This window comes from Caretta caretta, chromosome 10 (genome assembly GCF_965140235.1).
Source record: "Caretta caretta isolate rCarCar2 chromosome 10, rCarCar1.hap1, whole genome shotgun sequence".
NCBI classification, from domain to species: Eukaryota; Metazoa; Chordata; order Testudines; family Cheloniidae; genus Caretta; species Caretta caretta.
Window position 1 is genome coordinate 83,642,137 of NC_134215.1, and position 20,390 is coordinate 83,662,526.

At 41.5% G+C, this 20,390-nt stretch overlaps 1 protein-coding gene across 1 annotated transcript in view; it reads right to left on the bottom strand.

Annotated features, from left to right (window-relative positions):
* The window catches only part of CTDSPL2 (CTD small phosphatase like 2), a 69,894-nt gene extending 59,616 nt beyond the window's left edge, over positions 1-10,278 (bottom strand). The window contains exon 1 of the mRNA XM_048868335.2: positions 10,098-10,278. The gene's annotated coding sequence lies outside the window, so the exon portion shown is untranslated. The remainder of the gene's footprint in view (positions 1-10,097) is intronic.
* Between the last annotated feature and the right edge of the window lie 10,112 nt (positions 10,279-20,390).

Consider the following 20,390-nt stretch of genomic DNA (forward strand, 5'->3'; position numbering starts at 1 on the left):
TGTGACACTGGGTGCAGAATCATCAAAATCTTTTCTTACAACCCCCCAACTATTATTATTTCATTTTTAGTGTGGGAATTTCACAGAATGATCAAATCATTCATGTGGAAGAGTGCTGTCCTGACTGAAAGCAGCCACAGAAGCATGAGACCAACTGGTTTTACACTATCTACACACCTTTTCTGCATACAAAAGCTGTACTACTTCAGCGGTTCTCAAATTTCATTGCACCCCTTCTGACAACAAAAATTACTACACGACCCCAAGAAGGGGGACCAAAGCCTGAGCCCAAGCCCAAGCCCTGCTGCCCCAGCAGGGGTGGAGGGGGGATGGGAGTCCCAAACCAAAGTCTGAGGGCTTCATCCCCCAATGTCGGGACTGTAACCTGAGCCCTGCTACTCAGGGTTGAAGCCGAAGTCTGAGCCCCACCACCCAGGGCTAAAGCCTTCAGGCTTCAGCTTCAGTCCCGGGCAGTGGGGCTCAGGCTTTAGCTTCAGCCCTCGGCCTGCGCAAGTCTAAGGCCAGCCCTGGTGACCCCATTAAAACAGGGTCACGACCCACTTTGGGGGCCCAACCCACAGTTTCAGAACCGCTGTACTAACTTAACTATACTGGTATAGTTAAAACAGTGCAACTGACCACAGTACGGGTGCTGTTATGCCAGTATAAAAGTGATTATACTGCTATAACTATCTATACAGCAAGGTGAATAATCTATACCAGTCTATTTGTGTCCTTACTAGGGGTTGTACAGTATAATTATTTTGGTAAAAAAATAATCAAACCCCTAATTGAAATAGTTATGCCAGTACAAAATTTGTGTGTAGTTGAGGCCAATTTCCAATTGCCCCTACCACTGGAAAAGTGTGAATATGCAGGAGCACACTTTGTCACACCTCCATCTCTAAAGTTGCTGCCACCTGAAACAAAAAGGAGAAGAAAGAAATATATGGAGAGAGGCTGCAAGAGCACTCCATTTGGAATATCTTTTTAACATGAAAAGTAGGGAACCATCTATGACAGACCTCTATTTCCTGATCTCAAGCCACTTTACAGTTTGGAACCCTACTTCATGCACTGGTCCAGGACACATTTATACTGGTTATCAATCTTTGAAGGTGAACATTATGGTATGTTTTTTGAAAACCTAAGTGCAGTAAATCAACTGAATTTCCCTATCAAGCAGAAATACCTCTAAATAACTCCAACAGTTTGGTTAGCAGGATACCCCTAAACTCAAGTAACTTTTTGACACTTGTTTTAAACAATGGAATCATGTTTGCCACGTTCAAATTCTCAGAAGTTTCTTCCAAACTTACTGATCTTTTAAGAATGTCCACTAAAAATGTCAAGGTTCAAAGAACTTCCTGGCTCACTTCCTTTAACAATCATGGGCCCTGTCTTGATGGGCTAACAGGGTGTTTTTCAACCATGTTTAAACTAAATCAGTTTAAAAAAGTATAATTGCTTTGTCTTTATTAGTTTTAAAAGGTGTTAACTAGACTGAATTAAGTAATTCAATCTAATGTCATACCTTTAAATCTAGTCTAGGCAAGGTCTGTAAATACATTTAACTTTTTAATAGCTATTTCTGTTATCTATATATTACCTTTATCTACTGTGACTTCCTGTCTGCTGTTTCCAGAAAACTGATCTCTGACTTATGGCCTCAGGCAGTCCTAATAATCCTTTTCCTCACAGAAGCAATGTAACTCTTTCACAACTATGCTTTTTTAATTATTCTGATAGAAGCTTTCATTTTCAAAATGTATAAATAAAGTGTGTACCTATACATACACGCACTACAAGCATGTGCACATTGCTCCAAACAGCCAGAATACCACACTTTGGGCTGGTCCTTTAAGGGAGATGGGCCCAGCCCCACAGGTGATGGATTTGGGCTTGAGCCAGTGGTTGGGTCAGGTGAGCAGGCACCTCATTATAGCCCAAGGGCAGTCCTTCCTATAAAAGGGCACCTGCTGCCTCAGAGGTGAGGAGACTAAGGGCTAGAAAAGGCTGAACAGAGCTGTCATCTAATGCACTGAGTTATAAGGGTAAAAAGGAGAGAGAACTGGAAGGAATCCAGAGGGGACCCACGGAAGAAGCTCTTCCCTACCAGCCAGCAGGAAAGCTGGAGCTACGGAGAGGGAGGGGCAAAACCCTTCAGATAGAATGAAGGAGCAAAACAGATTACAAAGCCCTGAGAAGAAGGCTGGGACATTCTAGTTTTAACTGTGTTTCATGTTAGTAAACCAGATTATTGAGAAGAGACTACTTCAAAACCACCAGCAGTAGCAGTTTATGGAAGGAGATACACTGCAGGCAGCAGAAGTGTTGAACAATAGATGAGGTAAGAATCTATTACACAGGGTAATTAAACAAATTTAGGCCAGATTTTAAGAAATATTCAGCACCTGCAATTATCCTGTAGTTATATTGTAGCTGCAGATATCTAGACAAGAATTTACAAATGTGATATTAGACTGAGTAACTTACCTCAATCTAGCTAATGCTTTCTGAACATAGTTTAAGTCTAAGCAACTGAATTTTAGCATATGGTTGTTAAAGCTTTGACTTGGTCAGCATAGCTCACCCTAAGAACAATTGCTTGGTCCTAACCTGAGGTAGGTAACTACATAATATTACACCTTTAAAGTCTAGTCTTTTAAGTCTAAGTTTGGCCTTGTGTACTTGCTGCCTTCCGCTACTTGCATATTCCACAAAGTCCAAATGTGTTGCAGATCACCAGCTTGATCACTTGACAACATCACACTCACCACAAAAAAGCAATAAATATTGGAGCCTACCTATGAAGTAAAGGCAATTCTAAATTTATTTAGAAATTCTTATCATTCTTTTATAAAATTAATTTTATACCCCAGCTTTTGGGATGAGATGGGTAGCAGCAGCAGGCATCCTGGGGCATCACATCAAACAGGAGCTGGTAATTCTGCAAAGTGAAACTCACTGTTGACCTGAAAAAAGCCACTTTTTTTTAAATGAGGTGAAGGCTTGCTTAATCATGGGAGAGGCATCTCACTAAATAATTTTATACCTGATTAAACTACATGAAGGCAAAATAAGTATTGCAAATTCAAAACTGGAAAAAAAAGGAAACAAAACATGTAAGCTTGTACCAATATTTCCTCACCTATGTCCTCCATGATTATGGAGATGCCTGGTAACAACTCCATAGTTACTACGCACAGTAAAATGGGCTTAAAATGAGGCATAAAGTCCTGTTTACCTAAAGACAGGTGGAAGAACAGTGCGAAATTTCACGAAGAGTTAATTTTTATGCTTTCTTTGTATCTTTTGCTTGATTTCTCCAACTTTTAACAGGAAGTCTGAATGTGAGCTCTGAAAGAAATTTTCTATGGCCTACATTTTCATAGTTGACCAACACTGTCTGCCTACATAAAACTTAGGCCATGTCTACACTCCTACATTAGGTCAACCTATGTAGGTGTCTCAGGAGTGCGAAAAAGTCACACCCTGAGTGACCTAGTTAAATTGTATCAGAGGGGTAGCTGTGTTAGTCTGGATCTCTAAAAGCAGCAAAGAGTCCTATGGCACCTTATAGACTAACAGACATATTGGAACATAAGCTTTTGTGCATGAATACCCATTTTGTCAGATGCACGTCCAAGTGGGTATTCACCCACAAGCTTATGCTCCAATACGTCTGTTGGCCTATAAGGTGCCACAGGACTCTTTGCTGCTTTTATAGTTAAATTGACCTAACCCCAGGTATAGACTGCCCTAGGTTAATGGACTATTTTTTCCATTGATCTAGCTATTGCCTCTCAGGCAGGTGGATTAACTAAATCAATTGGAGAACCTCTCCCATTGCTCTGGTATGTGTCTACACTTAAGTGCTACAGCTGGGCCACTGTAGCATTTCAAGTGTAGACAAGCCCTTAGGCAGTGGATCCCGCTTAGATCTGCTGCAACATGTAGGGGGTTCTTTAAACATTGTATTTAATGTTAGTTTTAGCAAGCCTGGTTGATGGGGGGGCTGGGTTCTCATAAAACCAGCTGTCAGGAGCTACACTCATTAGATTTTCCACTACAACAGAAGGAATCACATGCAGCTGCTAGTAAAGAGAATATTCATAGAATCATAGAATATCAGGTTTGGAAGGGACCCCAGAAGGTCATCTAGTCCAACCCCCTACTCGAAGCAGGACCAATTCCCAGTTAAATCATCCCAGCCAGGGCTTTGTCAAGCCTGACCTTAAAAACCTCTAAGGAAAGAGATTCTACCACCTCCCTAGGTAACGCATTCCAGTGTTTCACCACCCTCATAGTGAAAAAGTTTTTCCTAATATCCAATCTAAACCTCCCCCACTGCAACTTGAGACCATTACTCCTCGTTCTGTCATCTGCTACAATTGAGAACAGTCTAGAGCCATCCTCTTTGGAACCCCCTTTCAGGTAGTTGAAAGCAGCTATCAAATCCCCCCTCATTCTTCTCTTCTGCAGGCTAAACAATCCCAGCTCCCTCAGCCTCTCCTCATAAGTCATGTGTTCTAGACCCCTAATCATTTTTGTTGCCCTTCGCTGGACTCTCTCCAATTTATCCACATCCTTCTTGTGTGGGGCCCAAAACTGGACACATTCTTCAGCACCAGCTATACTTCTGCATCACACAGGCTTGCCCATAGATCTTAATGCTTTATAAACTACAATAAATCATTTTACTGATCAGGAAACTGAATCACAGAGGTGGTGATTTGTTCAGGGTCACACAGCAGGTCATTCGCAGAGCTGGGAATAAACCAGCCTCTTGACACTCAAGAGTGTCACTGGGCCATCCTATCTGAAATGTCCCCCTCTTCCCTCCCCAAATCTCCTTCCATAGACAACCAGGTAAAACCAAAGCCACTTACAATATTTTACACATGACTAAGGGATTGTTTACACAGGGACACTCAAAGCTAATCAGAATTAACTTAAAGTTTGAATTTAAAGTGGATTAGTTAAACAACAAGCTCCTGTGAAGGTGCAGTCTTTCAGAATTAAAGAGGTTGGTCTTCAGCTTACTTTAATTAATTTCCTAAACCAAATTAAGGTCACTTTAATTCTGAATAAGAGCATCCACATAGGGGTTTATGTGGTTTAACTAATTCACTTTAAATTCATACCTTCAATTAATCTGGATATATCTCTTCTGAATGGCCCTGTGTAGGCAAACCCTAAGAAAGCCTCGGTTGAACTAATCCCTGAAACTGACTTTATGGAAATCACTTAACATAAAATGAAATATGCCAACAATTCAAAATCCACCAATCCCATTTTTTTAAGTGATCACAGTAGGGATCCATGAAGTGTATGGATCATCTCTAATTTTTCAATAGTAGTTGAAAAATTAAGACCTTCACCTAGAAATGTAAAACTGATACTAATAAAGCCACTTTATATTTTAAAGTAGTGGTGCAATGTAGACAGTTTAACACAACCATACAACAACAGATTTGTTTCCAAATAGCTTGATCTATGAAAAGCAAAACTAAAAAAATACAAATCAATACAACATTACTCTGCAACAGGCATTACATTTTAGCATAACAACCTACAATATTAAGAATGTTTTACAGGGCTTGACATTTTGAATGCCAAAGGCAATGTGAACCAGAATTCTACTTTACTGACCAAGCTTATAGGGAGAATTTACTATTCCGCTGGAGAATCAGAGAAGGATTTCCCCAACAAAAAATTCCATCCTTAAGTATAACTTACTATGAATTTGATTGGGAGAGTGTGAAATAATAAAGAAAAGCTCCTTCTAATGACTGGTAATGCAAAGTGCTACTACATGAAGGAACAGAATTTGATTCAGGCTTAGTCCATCTCCTCCTGGGACACTAAAAGCTGGGAGCATCAGTGTCTGATCCGTTCGTGCATCACAACAGCACTTTGTCAACAGGAATGCTCCTAAGACAAAGCAAGGAAGGGGAGTGGAATCAAGAGGGAAGAAAACTTGGCAGCCTGAATTAAAGTCCTGTTCTGACATCAATGCAGTCCATAAACAGTGTGAGATACTCCGTGGCTGGCCAGGGGAGGCCAGGCTAAAATAGTAAGCACACCAGTTGGCAGCAAGGGGGACAGGGCCCAGGAGTTCCAAGAATGAACAGACTGGAAGTTAGGGAAATAGCCAACAAAAAATCCATGAGTACATGTTACTTCACTTCTGAAAGTTCCAGTTTGTCTTCTAGTAACAAACAGTACACAATTCTGCAGAAACAGAAAGTCTCTCTTCTTTCTGTGTTTGAAAGAACAGAAATGGTAAAAATCAGCCCAGCAAAGGATATAGCTTCTAGACAGAATTTGGCTCTTCACTCAACATGGAGTCAAGAGCTAAAAGTTCTTTAGATTCAGAACACCTGTCCCTCTTTGGGGAAGAAATCATTATTTTATACTTAAGAAACCTCTCCAAGTGACTCCTCAGGGTAGCTTTAGTTTGGCTCTAGAGGAGGTCATGTCCAGTGGCCTTCAGCTAGATGAAGGGTCACTGCTACATGGGGTTCTCAAGGATGGTAAAACAGAAGAGACCAGAAAACTATTTTAAGCAGTCTATGTATATGAGCACATCAGACAATCTGTCCGTGAATGTCGTAAACAATCCAAAGAAACCATTACCATCTGCTCATAAATACATTGTTAATAAATATATACTCAATTACTCTAAAAACTAAAACTTAAATGAAGTTAACATACATTTCAACTCTTCAACCTATTTATTTGGAGGTGGTAGAATCTCCTTCCTTAGAAGTTTTTAAGGTCAGGCTTGACAAAGCCCTGGCTGGGATGATTTAATTGGGGATTGGTCCTGCTTTGAGCAGGGGGTTGGTCTAGAAGACTACCTCAGGAGGACCAACCCTGATATTCTATTTTGGGATTCTCTTCTCCACCTCTTCAAAAATTCTGATTAAAAATAGTTACTATTCAAAATTAACACTCAAATTTTGAGTCAAACAAGAGCAAAGGGTTACATTTTTGCTGTCACCCCATGTGTAAGCTGTGCCTGTTACACCCCCTACTGCAAAGAGTCTCCTAACAGTGATTTATTTTATATATAAATCATGCTTCATTACCTACCAGTTACAATAGGACAGGCCTCAGTCTCAATTTCAGTTTTAATTTTGTATTTCCTTGCTTTTATTAGTGTCACAACCTTAATTTCACTAACTGGTGTCAAGAAAAGAGATATTCACTTATATGAATCATGAAAGACTGCTACTGACAAACACAGTAAAATTAAGGGTGCTAAATGGCTGAAGAGGATAATGTAATTAAAAAGGAAACAAAGAACACCACTCAGCTTGGCTATTCCAAAAATAAGTTTTGTCATTATGTCATTCTTTTGATGAACAAAGTAAGACTTTTTTCACAGTAACTTGTTAGTGCCATCTTTCCCTCCAGCTTTAAATTTACACACTATTGAAGTAAAGTTACCTTTAGGTTACTGAAATGCATGGACATTTACAAAATAATATCCTCAACTTCTATAATACCCTTCACAAGAGATCTCCAATAACTTTACAAACATTAAAACTCTGAAAACCTGTGTGGCGCAGGAAAGGGATATCTAAAGACAAATCCCTGAAATGCAGTCATATTTGAGACGGTACAGGGTAATGATTTGGAACTTTATTCTGTACCCCTGAAGTCAGTGAGAAGTCTTGACCAGAATGCCACACAATATTTTAGGAAAGAAAGTGAAGAATGCTTTACACAGTGTAAATATCCTGGCAGGAATAACAGAATTTAGAGAGGCGAAATGTAATTACCTGAATTTGTCCAGAACCCTGGGGCACGCACCCCTAATTCTTACAAAAAGTGCCACGACATCTTTAAAGTCTACAAATGGGCAAGACATGTGTGTAAAACAAAATAGCTTCACCAAAATCATAACACTTCCTAGGACAAATAACATCTGAGAAAATATTATAATATACCCATTAGACAGAAATAAAAGTAGTGGTGTTCTCTTGTGCTCACAGCATGTAAGAATTAAGGTTCCAGGATTTTATTTTTGCCACTGTCAAACATTCAGTGTGTAACTTTGACAGGTTTCAGAGTAGCAGCCATGTTGGTCTGTATTCGCAAAAAGAAAAGGAGTACTTGTGGCACCTTAGAGACTAACAAATTTATCTGAGCATAAGCTTTAGTGAGCTACAAAGCTTATGCTCAAATTTTAGTCTCTAAAATGCCACAAGTACTCCTTTTTTTCTTTTTGTGTAACTTTAAGTCATAACCTCGCTATACCTCAGTTCAGCCATGTGTAAAATAGGTACAATATAACTACCTTACCTCAGTGTGTCATGACATAATAATAATACATAACATTTATACAGGTCTTTTTATCTTCACAGCCCTTCACAAACATGAACTAATCAATCCTCACAACACCCCTGTGAGGTATTATATTATTCCCATTTTACTGATGAGAAAACCAGAAAAGAGGTTAAGTGACTTGCCTGAGGCAACCGAGGAATAATTAAGTGCTTTGAGATCCTCTCATACACCACAGCACTATAAGAGTGAAAAGTACTCTGTCATCATCCAAAAAAGGAAAGAACCAGGCATATGCAGCATTGTGATCCTCAGTATTATTTTTTAAATGAAAAATAAATATACGAAGTTGTGAAACCAAATATTCTAATAAAACAGAGTGAGACAGGTACTGAACTACATCCCCAAAAATCATCATTATGAAAGGGAACAAACACATCCAGCAATGCACTCTTTGGTATTATGATAAAAGGAGTGATAGCCGGTTCTGACATAGAGCCTACTAAATTGTTGCAAAAATGACCATTGTACCCATTCTGTGATGCAGTCCCAAGTATTATTGTAAAATGAGCAACAGGCAAACCCACTGCTGCACTCCCCAACATTATAGAAGTGAGCAACTGACACATTCAGTGCATTCCCAATATTATGATACAACTCAGTGATGGGGACATCTTATGCAGTGGTCCCCAATATTATCATAGTGAGTGAGACATGTCCACTGCGGCAGTTCCCCAATTAATTACTATAAAAGGCTACAGGGCTGTCTACCACTCCAATAATATTACTGTAGTCAGTTACAGGAATGTCCAGTGATGCTCTCCCCAATATTATTCCTTTAACAGTCAGCAACAAGCACATCCAAGGTTATGTTCCCCATTATTATTACCAATAGACAGAGCAACAAGCCTATCTGGCACTACTCACCCCATTCCTACTACTGTTAGAGTCAAGGGTAGGGACAGCTGGCACTGTGCTCCCCAATATCACAGCAATAAGAGTCAGTGACAGGCATGCACAGTGTTCCCCAGCATCATTATTCAGTCCAGGACAGGCTCATCCCATACTACAGTGCTATTACTTTCAGAGTTAGCCCACAGCCATGTCCAGTGCTTCACTCCCCAATATAATTGCAACAAGAGTCAGCAACAGGCAGGTCCTGTGTTGCACTCCCCACACTTCCCCCTGTGTGTGCGCGTGTTTGTGTGTAACATGGACTCAGATGCAGCCAGCAGAGCTACGCCCCCTAAACAAACCCAACTTGGGATGCACACAAGCCAGCAGCAGCAGGGGGGTACCCCCCACTGGACACCCAGGCAGCCTACCGAGTCAGAGCATTAACCATACACACCGACCCCCCCAGAATAACCGGGGGCAGCCCGGAGGTGGGGGAGCAGCTTGGGGGAGGCATCTGGGATTCTAGGCGGAGTCGTCTCACCATAGGCCTAGGCCTGAAGGGGGAGGCTCGGGGTGTCAGGGGGGAGGTGACAGTCCCCCAGCCCCCTCCCCCAGCACAGGGGGGGTCGGGGGGGGAGGCTGGGGCCCCTCTCCGGAGGGGGGTGCACTGAGTGGCCTCTGAGGTGGGGAGGGAGGGCGACCAGGGAAGCGGTGTCTCCTCACACCCGGGGCAGAGGAGCCCCCGACGGGGAAGGGTTTACACCGGGGGGGGGAGCCCGCTAGTAAGGGGGGGGCAAGGCCCGAAGGGGGGGCTCCTCCAGGGCCACTTTGGGAGTGAGCCCCCTTGGCTCCCCCCGATCCCGGGCGGGACCCCGCGCTGGCTGGGAGGGGGTGTCAGCTACCTGTGGGTGCGGGGTGCCGAGGAGGAGGCGGGCCCCGGTATCCGGGGCCCCGGCGGCCAGGCCGGGCGGACGCCGCTGTGTTTACACCGCCGCCGGGGCTCCGCAGCCGCTCAGCAGCCAGTCGCCATTTCCCGCCTACCGACCTGCTACACCGCACGGAGGGACCCGGATGGGAGAGGGGCCGCCGCGCAGGCGCAGCCCTGCCGGGGGCGGGGGTCGGGACGGTGCCGGGGAGGAGCGGGGCCTCGCGCGGGGGGCAACGCCGAGGGGAGCGGGCGGCTGAGGCGGAGCGGCCGACCCCGGGAGGGGCTGTCAGTGGGCGGTCGGGCTGTCGGGGGGGGGGTCACGCTGGGAAGGGGATTGTGGGGCGCCTCACGCTGGGGGGGCTGTCAGTGGGGCGAGAGCTGTGGGGGGGCGCCTCACACTGGGGGGGGCTCTGAGTGGGGGTTGCCTCACACTGGGGGGGTTGCCTCACACTGGGGGGGTTGCCTCACAGTGAGAGGGGGCTCTGAGTGGGGGCGTTGCCTCACACTGGGGGGGGCTCTGAGTGGGGGTTGCCTCACACTGGGGGGGTTGCCTCACACTGGGGGGGGCGCCTCACAGTGAGAGGGGGCTCTGAGTGGGGGCGTTGCTTCACACTGGGAGGGGACTGTCAGTGGGGGGGCACCTAACAGTGAGAGGAGGCTTGGGGGGCGGCTCACACTGGGAGGGGGCTGTCAGCGGGGGGCACCTCACACTGGCAGAAGAGGGTTGTGAGTGGCGGGGGGCACCTCACACTGGAGGGGGAGGCAGGCCTGGGTGAGCACTGCTTTACACTATAGTGTGAGAGGGGCCCATACTCCGGCACTGTGAGGAGGCAGTGGGTTCAGATACCCTTGTGATTGGTATGGGATAAATAGATGGACAGGCATATTCGAGAGACACGGTGGGTGAGCTAGTATCTTTTATTGAACCAATTTCTGTGGGGGAAAGAAACTTTCAAGTTTACACGGAGCTCTTCTTCGGGTCTGGTCTGGTCAGCAAGACGTGAAGAAGAGCTCTGTGTGAACTTGAAAGCTTCTCCCTCACCCACAGAAGTTGGTCCAATAAAAGATATTGCCTCACCACCTTGTTTCTGTAATATTCTGGGACCAATGTGGCTATAGCAACACTGATAGACAGCCTTTTCCCCAGTTTTTCCCATGGGTGAAATGCAGTTGGCAATGCTAGAACTGACAGGCACAGTCAGGGCAGGAGTCTGGCCTACTGCTGACAGCAGCAGTAAGCAACGCAGTAAGATGCAGAGCCCTGTCCTGACTTTGTCCTCACCCATAACTATTTCACATTTGGGGACAATGTATACCTGCAAATCAGCAGCACTGCTATGGGTACCCGCATGGCCCCACGTATGCCGACATTTTTATAGCTGACTTAGAACAACGCTTCCTCAGCTCTTGTGCCCTAACGCCCCTACTCTACTTGCACTATATTGATGACATCTTCATCATCTGGACCCATGGCAAAGAAGCCCTTGAGGAATTCCACCATGATTTCAACAATTTCCATCCCACCATCAACCTCAGCCTGGACCAGTCCACACAAGAGATCCACTTCCTGGACACTACAGTGCTAATAAGTGAAGGTCACATAAACACTACCCTATACCAGAAACCTACTGATGGCTATACTTACCTACATGCCTCCAGCTTTCATCCACACCACACCACACCACATGATCCATTGTCTACAGCCAAACTCTAAGATACAACCACATTTGCTCCAACCCCTCAGACAGAGACAAACACCTACAAGAGCTCTATCAAGCGTTCTTACAACAGTGGTAATGAGAGTGATCCATTTCAAACAGTTGACAAGAAGGTGTGAGTAACAGTAGGGGAAAATTAGTGTGGAGGAAATTAGGTTTAGGTTTTGTAATGACCCAACCACTCCCAGTCTTTATTCAGGCCTAATGTAATGGTGTCCAATTTGCCTGGCACTGAAGTTAGACTTACCAGCCTGTAAATGCCAGGATTGCCTCTGGAGCCTTTTAAAAAAATTGGCATTATGTTAGCTATCCTCTGGTCATCTGGTAGAGAGGCTGATTTAAATGATAGGTTATATACCACAGTTAGTAGATCTGCAGTTTCATATTTGTGCCCTTCAGAAGCCTTGGGTGAATACCATCTGGTCCTGGTGACTTATTACTGTTTAATTTATCAATCTGTTCCAAAACCACCTTTATTGACACCTCAACCTGGGACAGTTCCTTGCATTTGTCACCTAAAAAGGTTGGCTCAGGTGTGGGGATTTCCTTCATGTCCTCTGCAGTGAAGACTGATGCAGAGAATTCTTTTAGTTCCTCCAATGGTCTTGTCTTCCATGAGTGCTCCTTTAGCACCTCACAGGTTTCAGAGTAACAGCCGTGTTAGTCTGTATTCGCAAAAAGAAAAGGAGTACTTGTGGCACCTTAGAGACTAACCAATTTATTTGAACATAAGCTTTCGTGAGCTACAGCTCACTTCATCGGATGAAGTGCATCCGATGAAGTGAGCTGTAGCTCACGAAAGCTTATGCTCAAATAAATTGGTTAGTCTCTAAGGTGCCACAAGTACTCCTTTTCTTTTAGCACCTCAATCGTCTAGTGGCCCCACTGCCTGTTTGGCAGGCTTCCTGGCTGTTATGCACGTACTTTTTTTGCTTTTAGTTTTTGTGTCTTTAGCTAGTAGGTCTTCACATTCTTTCTTGGCCTGCCTCATTATACTTGACTTGCCAGAGTTTATGCTCCTTTGTTTTTCTCAGTAGGATTTGACTTCCAGTTTTTAAAGTTTTAAAGTTTTTTGCCTCTAAACCATCTCTTTTACTTTGCTGTTTAGCCATGGTGGCATTTTTTGGTCCTCTTCCTAATTTATTTTTTTCATTTGGGGTATACATTTAGTCTGAGTTTCTGTTATGGTGTTTTTAGTTGTCCCCATGCAGTTTGCAGGCACTTCACTGTTGTGACTATTCCTTTTAATTTCCATTTAACTAACTTCCTCATTTTTGCATAGTTCCCCTTTCTGAAGTTAAATGCTACTGTGGTGGGTTTCTTTGGCATTTTTCTCCCTACAAAGATGTTAAATTTTGTTACATGATGGTTGCTGTTACCGTGTGGTTACGCTATATTCACCTCTTGGACCAAATCCTGTGCTCCATTAGTACTAAATCAAGAATTGCCTCTCCCCTTGTGGGTTCCAGGACAAGCTGCTCCAAGAAGCAGTCATTTATGGTGTCTAGAAGTTTTACCTCTGGATCTCCTCTTGAGGTGACATATACCCACTCAGTATGAGGACAGTTGAAATTTCCCATTATTGTTGTATTTTCTGCCTTTAGCCTCTCTGATTTCCCTGAGCATCTCACAGTTACCATTACCAGCATCCTGGTCACATGATTGGTAGTATATTCCTGCTGCTATACTCTTACTGTTCAAGCATGGACTTTCTATCCATAGAGATTCTGTACAGTTTGATTAATTTCAATTTTACTTTATTTGACTCTGCTTTCTTTCACATATAGTATTACTCCCCCACTAGTGCGACCTACTCTGTCATTCCTATGTACTTTCTATCCTGGTGTTACATGTACCATTGATTATTCTCATTCACCAAGTTTCCACAATGCCTATTATATCAATAACCTCATTTAATGCCATGCTCTCCAGTTCACCCATCCTAATATTTAGACAGTGTTCAGAATAATCATTTCAAGTCACTGACTACAGATAACACTTCATTTGTTTCAGTAAATCAGTTTTAAATGCAAAACATGTTTTGAAAAACTTATTGGTTCTTACGTATCCAGCACACTCAAGATAATTTTATTTAACTAATAAAAAATGCTGTTTTGTGCATTTTAAATTGAATTCCAGTTTCTATCCAAATACAGTTTGACACAAATCGTGAGTAAAAAGTTAATTATCATGTAGTAAATAAGAAATGTATCATTCACCATTTTCTAACATTAACAAATGTAAACATTAAGAATCTGAATAAATACTACATAATTGTTTAAATAAATGTTTATAAGATGTAGTGTTTGCTACTGGTAGCAAAAAAGCAGCTAATTTACTGTAAAAGCTATATTTAACTGCAAATCAAAATGTTTTAAAGGTTACCAACCAATGAGACTCAACCTTTCTTCAGGAAAAAAAACTAAAAAGTATAAATGCAAAACAAGATTAAAATCAATTACTTAAATCAAGGTTTCTTGTCTGCTGATTTAAATCATGATTAAAATTGGTGATTTAAATTGCTTTGATTTAAATTATTCCACCCTACTGCAGACAAAGTCTATACTATACTTTGTAAGTCTCAGATGATTCTGTTGAATAAGAAAATCTGATGATAAATCTGATTTTGGATGTCCCTAACAACTGAGGATATCCAGAAAGCAATTTTGCTTTTTGGCACAACAGTATTTTTACCTGGGCAATTATTACATGGTCTCTCAGTAGCGACTATGGTACAATTAATTTTGGGAAACTTCTAGACTAGGAAAAAAATTCTGGAAGTTGCTTTATGGGAGTTTGTCAATCCCAAAATTCCCCAGTTGACGTCAGGGCAATTTCCAGCATGATGTCTCAGTGCAATGACAATTTGTCCTGTTCAACACTTTTGTGACCCAGTGGATTGATACAGAACATATTAGCTACTGAAACAAGAAGAGAGGAAAACATAAAATATTAAATTCTGAAGAAAACATCCAAATATGTATGGATATTTTGCACACATGGATTTCTAGTGTCTCTTCTATTGAAGGATGAGTATATTTTTTGGGTGGAAATCTTTGTGTGGTGGGTTGTCTTGCTAAATGATTTTATTCAGTTTTAAAATAAACTAGGTTAGGAAAGGTTTCAGAGTTACAGCCGTGGTAGTCTGTATTCGCAAAAAGAAAAGGAGTACTCTCTAAGGTGCCATAAGTACTCCTTTTCTTTTTAGGTTAGGAAAGTGATTTTGTAATAGTTGGTCCCTTTTACTATATGTATCATCTCACTATATTTTAGTCATTCATTTTGTGACAGAAATCAGCTTACTGTTGTCAGCACTACAAAGAGCATGTTGTATTCTGTTCTCTTCCAAATCAGTAGGTTTGCCAGTTACACTAGAATTCCACAATTTGTATTGTGGATATATGAAGAAAGCATGCAGTTTGAGTTTTAGGATACCACATTGAGTTTGAGGTATAGAATAAATTTAGTTAGGAATTCTTCCAGTGGATTGAAAAATCAAGAATAGGTGAGGAGTGCAACAATGCCTGGGGGTTACACCTTCACAAACTTTTCCAGGTCTATGTTTTAAATGCAGAATTATTTGGATAAGTTAAGAGACCTGATTAATGACTACTAGCTGTATTGTTGATTCAGCTGTGAGTTGGAACTAATTATGCTAATTAAGCAGTAATGAGAAAGTTTATGTTGCAGTATGCCTTAGGTATTAAAAGCATGAGATTTAAGAAAGCCATCCAAGAAGTGGTTCTGTTATAGCATAACACATGCCCTGTCGTGCCTAACTACAATTGCAAAATAGCAGTAGATTAATATTAGAAATATTCCTAGGGATTTCAGTAGGCACAAACCATAAATACCATTTTGTCTCACACAATTTGCTAACATCGTTATTGTTCAACAATAATTACTATTCAGTCACAGTGACGTGCTCTTGAACAATTAGTCACCTTTTAGATTTGTCTTTGGACAATTATTTATTTAAACCATACCCCAAAAAGTACAAGAAGGTAACAATGCAGAACTTGCAAAGCAAGAAGAATATTATTGTTATATTATAATTGGATGTTAATGGCACTAGCACTTCAGTGTTTAATCATCCCCTAAAGCCGATAAATGGCCTTGTGTACTATCTGAAATTTTCAAAAAGCACCAGTCAGCATAGCATCTGCTGTGCCATAAACAGCTGTTAATATTGCTAGACAAATTAAGATTTCCAAACTTTAAAAGGTTTTTGGTTTTAAAAGCTGCTTTCACTTTTTTTTAGGTTTCTAGCTTAGTAGGAGACACATTGGGAAAGTGCCAGAAAAGGGGGCAACTAAATAAATATACTACTTTGATTTCTAACTTGCAGAGCTGAAATCCTTAGTATGTATCTCTGTCTCCATTTTCTTTTCTGGAAGGAAAAATAAATGAAAAGCGGGATTGAGGAGGAATATGGAAGCAAAGGCCTGAGCCAAAGTTCACAGCAATACCAAGAAAAGGTAACTTTTAATTCAAACTGTAGTATTTTCCCCCAACTTTTCAAATGTTCTTCCCTTCTCAAAGTAGGTGAAGCCAAACAAGATACAGAGAGGCTGCTTGGGCTGTGGTGGCCTCAGTATGTTAATATGAGATGCTCAGATAGAGTTAGGGACATGATGTAAGACAGCGGCTCTCAACCTTTCCAACTGTATCCCTTTCAGGAGGCTGATTTCTCTTGTGTACCCCAAGTTTCATCTCACTAAAAAACTACTTGCTTACAAAATCAGACATAAAAATACAGAAGTGTCCCAGTCCACTATTACTGAAAACTTGCTTACTTTCTCACTTTTACCATATAATTATAAAATAAATCAGTTGGAATAGAAATATTATACTTACATTTCAGTGTATAGTATATAGAGCAAGATAGACAAGTCATTGTATGAAATTTTAATTTGTACTGACTTGGGTAGTGCTTTTTATGTAGGCTGTTGTAAAACTAGGCAAATATCTAGATGAGTTGATGTACCCATTGGAAGACCTCTGTGTACCCCAGGGGTACATGTGCCCCTGGTTGAGAACCACTGATGTAAGAAAATAGAGTTCAAAGTTCTATGTCTCTTTCATTGAATCTGAACAGTGCAGTGTCTGCTTCCCCAAGTGCCAGAGCAAGATACATTAAAATTGGTTGAGGAAATTGAAGAAAGTTGTTGCTCAATGGTTGGGGGAAGCCTTTATAAAAACTCTTCTCCTCCTTCCCTCATTACTGACATGGTTTTGCCTCCCTTTGTCTGTGAGGTGCACTGTTTGGGTACTCCCACTTCACCAGTTTCTCCTAGACTCTTGAAAGGCTGCAGTAGCCAGTTCATTTCTTTCATCAATAGTTGTTATTTCTATTATGATAGGACTCAGAGGCCCCAGCTTGGTCAGGGCCCCATTGTACTAGGTACTGCACAGATGACAACACTAGTCCCTGTCCCAGGAAGCTTACAATGTAAAGTGGGCAAAACACAACAGTTGGGTATCGAATAAGTGGAGAGGGAGAGACAAGGGTGACAGTGATGACACAAGGTTATGTATATATATTAACTGTATAACATGGAAGCATACATTTTGGTAGTAAGGTAAGTGAATGCTTTGTTATAAAAATCACTCTCAAGCCACTTGTCTAGCTATTATCATTAGGCAAAAAGAAAAGGCGTACTTGTGGTACCTTAGAGCCTAATGAATTTATTTGAGCATAAACTTTCGTGAGCTATAGCTCACTTCATCGGATGCATGCAGTGGAAAATACAGTGGGGAGATTTATATACACAGAGAACATGAAACAATGAGTGTTACCATACACACTGTAACAAGAGTGATCAGGTAAGGTGAGCTATTACCAGCAGGAGAGTGCGGGGGGGACGGGGGGGGACGACGACGAACCTTTTGTAGTGATAATCAAGGTGGGCCATTTCCAGCAGTTGACAAGAACGTGTGAGGAAGAGGGGTGGGTGGGAGGGAGGGGGTAAACAATTTGTTAGTCTTTAAGGTGCCACAAGTCCTCCTTTTCTTTTTGCGGATACAGACAAACACGGCTGCTCCTCTGAAACCTGTCATTAGGCAGTTTCCAATGGGCTTTGCCTCAGTAAACCATTCCTTTATAGTACTGACCACCTCGCATGTTTAAAATCATGAGATTTTTAATAAATAAAGTTGGGATTCTTTTAATTTGTCTTTTTAAAGCTGTTAAGTTCCCATTTTCAAGTTTTTCTTCACAATTATAAAGACTAGAAACTTTTTTTAATGAAAGGTGAGAGTCTCACGTAACAATAATCCAGGAACAGGGGCTTTAAGAAAAACATTAAATATAACTAGACCTGCAATTTTGGCAACACTGCTTTTGTCACCTCCACAAAGTTAGTACAATTAGCTCCATGTGCAGCTATGCTTGCAGGTAAATTGGAAATTAAAGCTGTTGAAATATGCAGTGATTTAAACCTGTAATAGTGCTCCAGAGGTTGCAGTTTTCCTGTTCATGTCTAGGTGATATTCAAAGTGTTCACATTAATGTTTACACCCTTGCATGGTTTGGTCCTTGCTACCAAAGGGACAACTTCTGCTGTGTATTACCACAACTACTGAGATGCACTCTCACCCACAGGCTCTACCTTTGAATTTCTGGGTGCAGCAGATGGGGCTTTTTCAGCTCTTGTGGCTGGAACCTACTTCCCTCATTGCTCTGACAGAGCCCACATTTGCTGAGGTTCAGCAAATGGGGTAAAACTAATCTGGTTACTCAGGCTTTTGTCTTAGGGAAGTGGTAGGTTATATATATTTTTATTTATTTATAGCAGGGTGGAGGCAGAGGTTTGGTTTGTTCAACATATTCATTTACACAGATGAATCTAGTATCAGTAAGAAGCACATTTAAAATATAGGCTAGGGAAAAAACAACTTGGCTACTTCATGTTATTTTCCTTTATTGGCTCTACTGCGTGTGTGTCAAAAGAGAAGTAGTAGTATTCACAAGACCTTATTGAAAAAAGTTAGGAACTAAAAATTTAACTGAAAAATAGTAAACTATTGCACTACTTCACACTCTCTCCCTTTTATCTCCCCAAAGGGAAACTATTGAATTTAAGTCGATGGCAAATTACTTACTGGAAAGCCCAAACACATAGTCAGTTCTCACCTCAAGGCTTTTTACCTAATTTAAGGAGCTGTGTTTAAAACTCAAATACATTTTCAGTTAAAATTATTTCTAGAATGTTTTAGACAACCAATAGGAACATTTGTAAAATATTTTGAGGACTAGTGTAGCACTCTAGTGTAGAGCAGGTGGCCATTTTTGCCATGCCTCTATTTTCCTACTGTAGACAAGGCCAAGCAGTTAGTGATACAAGCTTTAGAGGAAGAACGTAGCATTTAGTGTAAGAGAATCTAATTTGAATTTATGTAAAGCTGTGAAAAAGGATGGCCAGTTGGTCCTATTTGCTGCTTTCTGGAGAGAGTACTTTGTTGTGGGCATTAAAACAAGAATTTGATGAGCTGAATACCATTCTAGCTGTGTGGGTATATGATGTGCACACAGATCAGGACTAGCTTGACTATTTTAATTTTCTTATTTACATCAACGTATAGAGAAAACCCTGGTGATGTCCTTTAAAGGTGCTTTGTTTTAATTTTTCTTTTAAAACTAATACTACAGACTGTGGGAATCAATTTAATTTTGAAGTCTAGGTGGTGTTTTTAGGCAAGCAGGTGTTCAAGAAGCAGTGTCTCTGAAATCTGTCACCGTTTTGTATGCTGCCATTTCCATGGAAACTGATACTGACTTAGCAAGAATGGTTTGGGTATTTCTAAACTATCCATTTTTAAAAAACTGGATAGGTTAAAGTCACTTATGTTTTTGTTGACCGTGTGTCAGTTTTAATTGTAGCAGGGGATGGAACATAGCTAAATTTCAAAGGCTCTGTTCTATAGTTGCTCCTAGGAAAGCAGTCAGCTCAAATGGTTCTGCAGTAGCAAAATCCTGTGATTAAATTAATTTTTTAAAAATATTTTTAAAAAATTGATCCACTTACTTAAAAAAAACTTTTTAAAAAACCCTTGCACCAGTCTCCTCCTTTCATCTACTTGAAGGAAGATAAGATCTCGCAATGCACTCACATCTCACTCCCCATAAAAGTCAGATTAAATATTTTTATCTATTGAAATGAGTAAGAAGTACAAGCGTTCAGCAATTTGTCAAATTTACAAAATTAATCTTCCAATAGTGAGTTAGGGAGCCCTAGACCTTTAAGGCTTCTTGAGAGTTTGAACCTTATCTTAGTACCATCTAAAACAATGGTTCTCAACTAGGGGTCCAGGGCCCCCGAGCAGGTTTCAGGGGGTCCACCAAGCATGGCCGGCATTAGGCTTGCTTGGGCCCAGGGCAGAAAGCCGAAGTCCCACCGCACAGTTATGTAGCCCTGGTTGCCAAAGTCCCACCACACAGGGCTGAAGTCAAAGCCTGAGCAACTGAGCTTTGCAGCGCTCCCTGTGGTGTAGAGCCCCAGACAATTGCCCGGCTCTCTACCCACTAACACCGGCCCTGGCTTTTATAT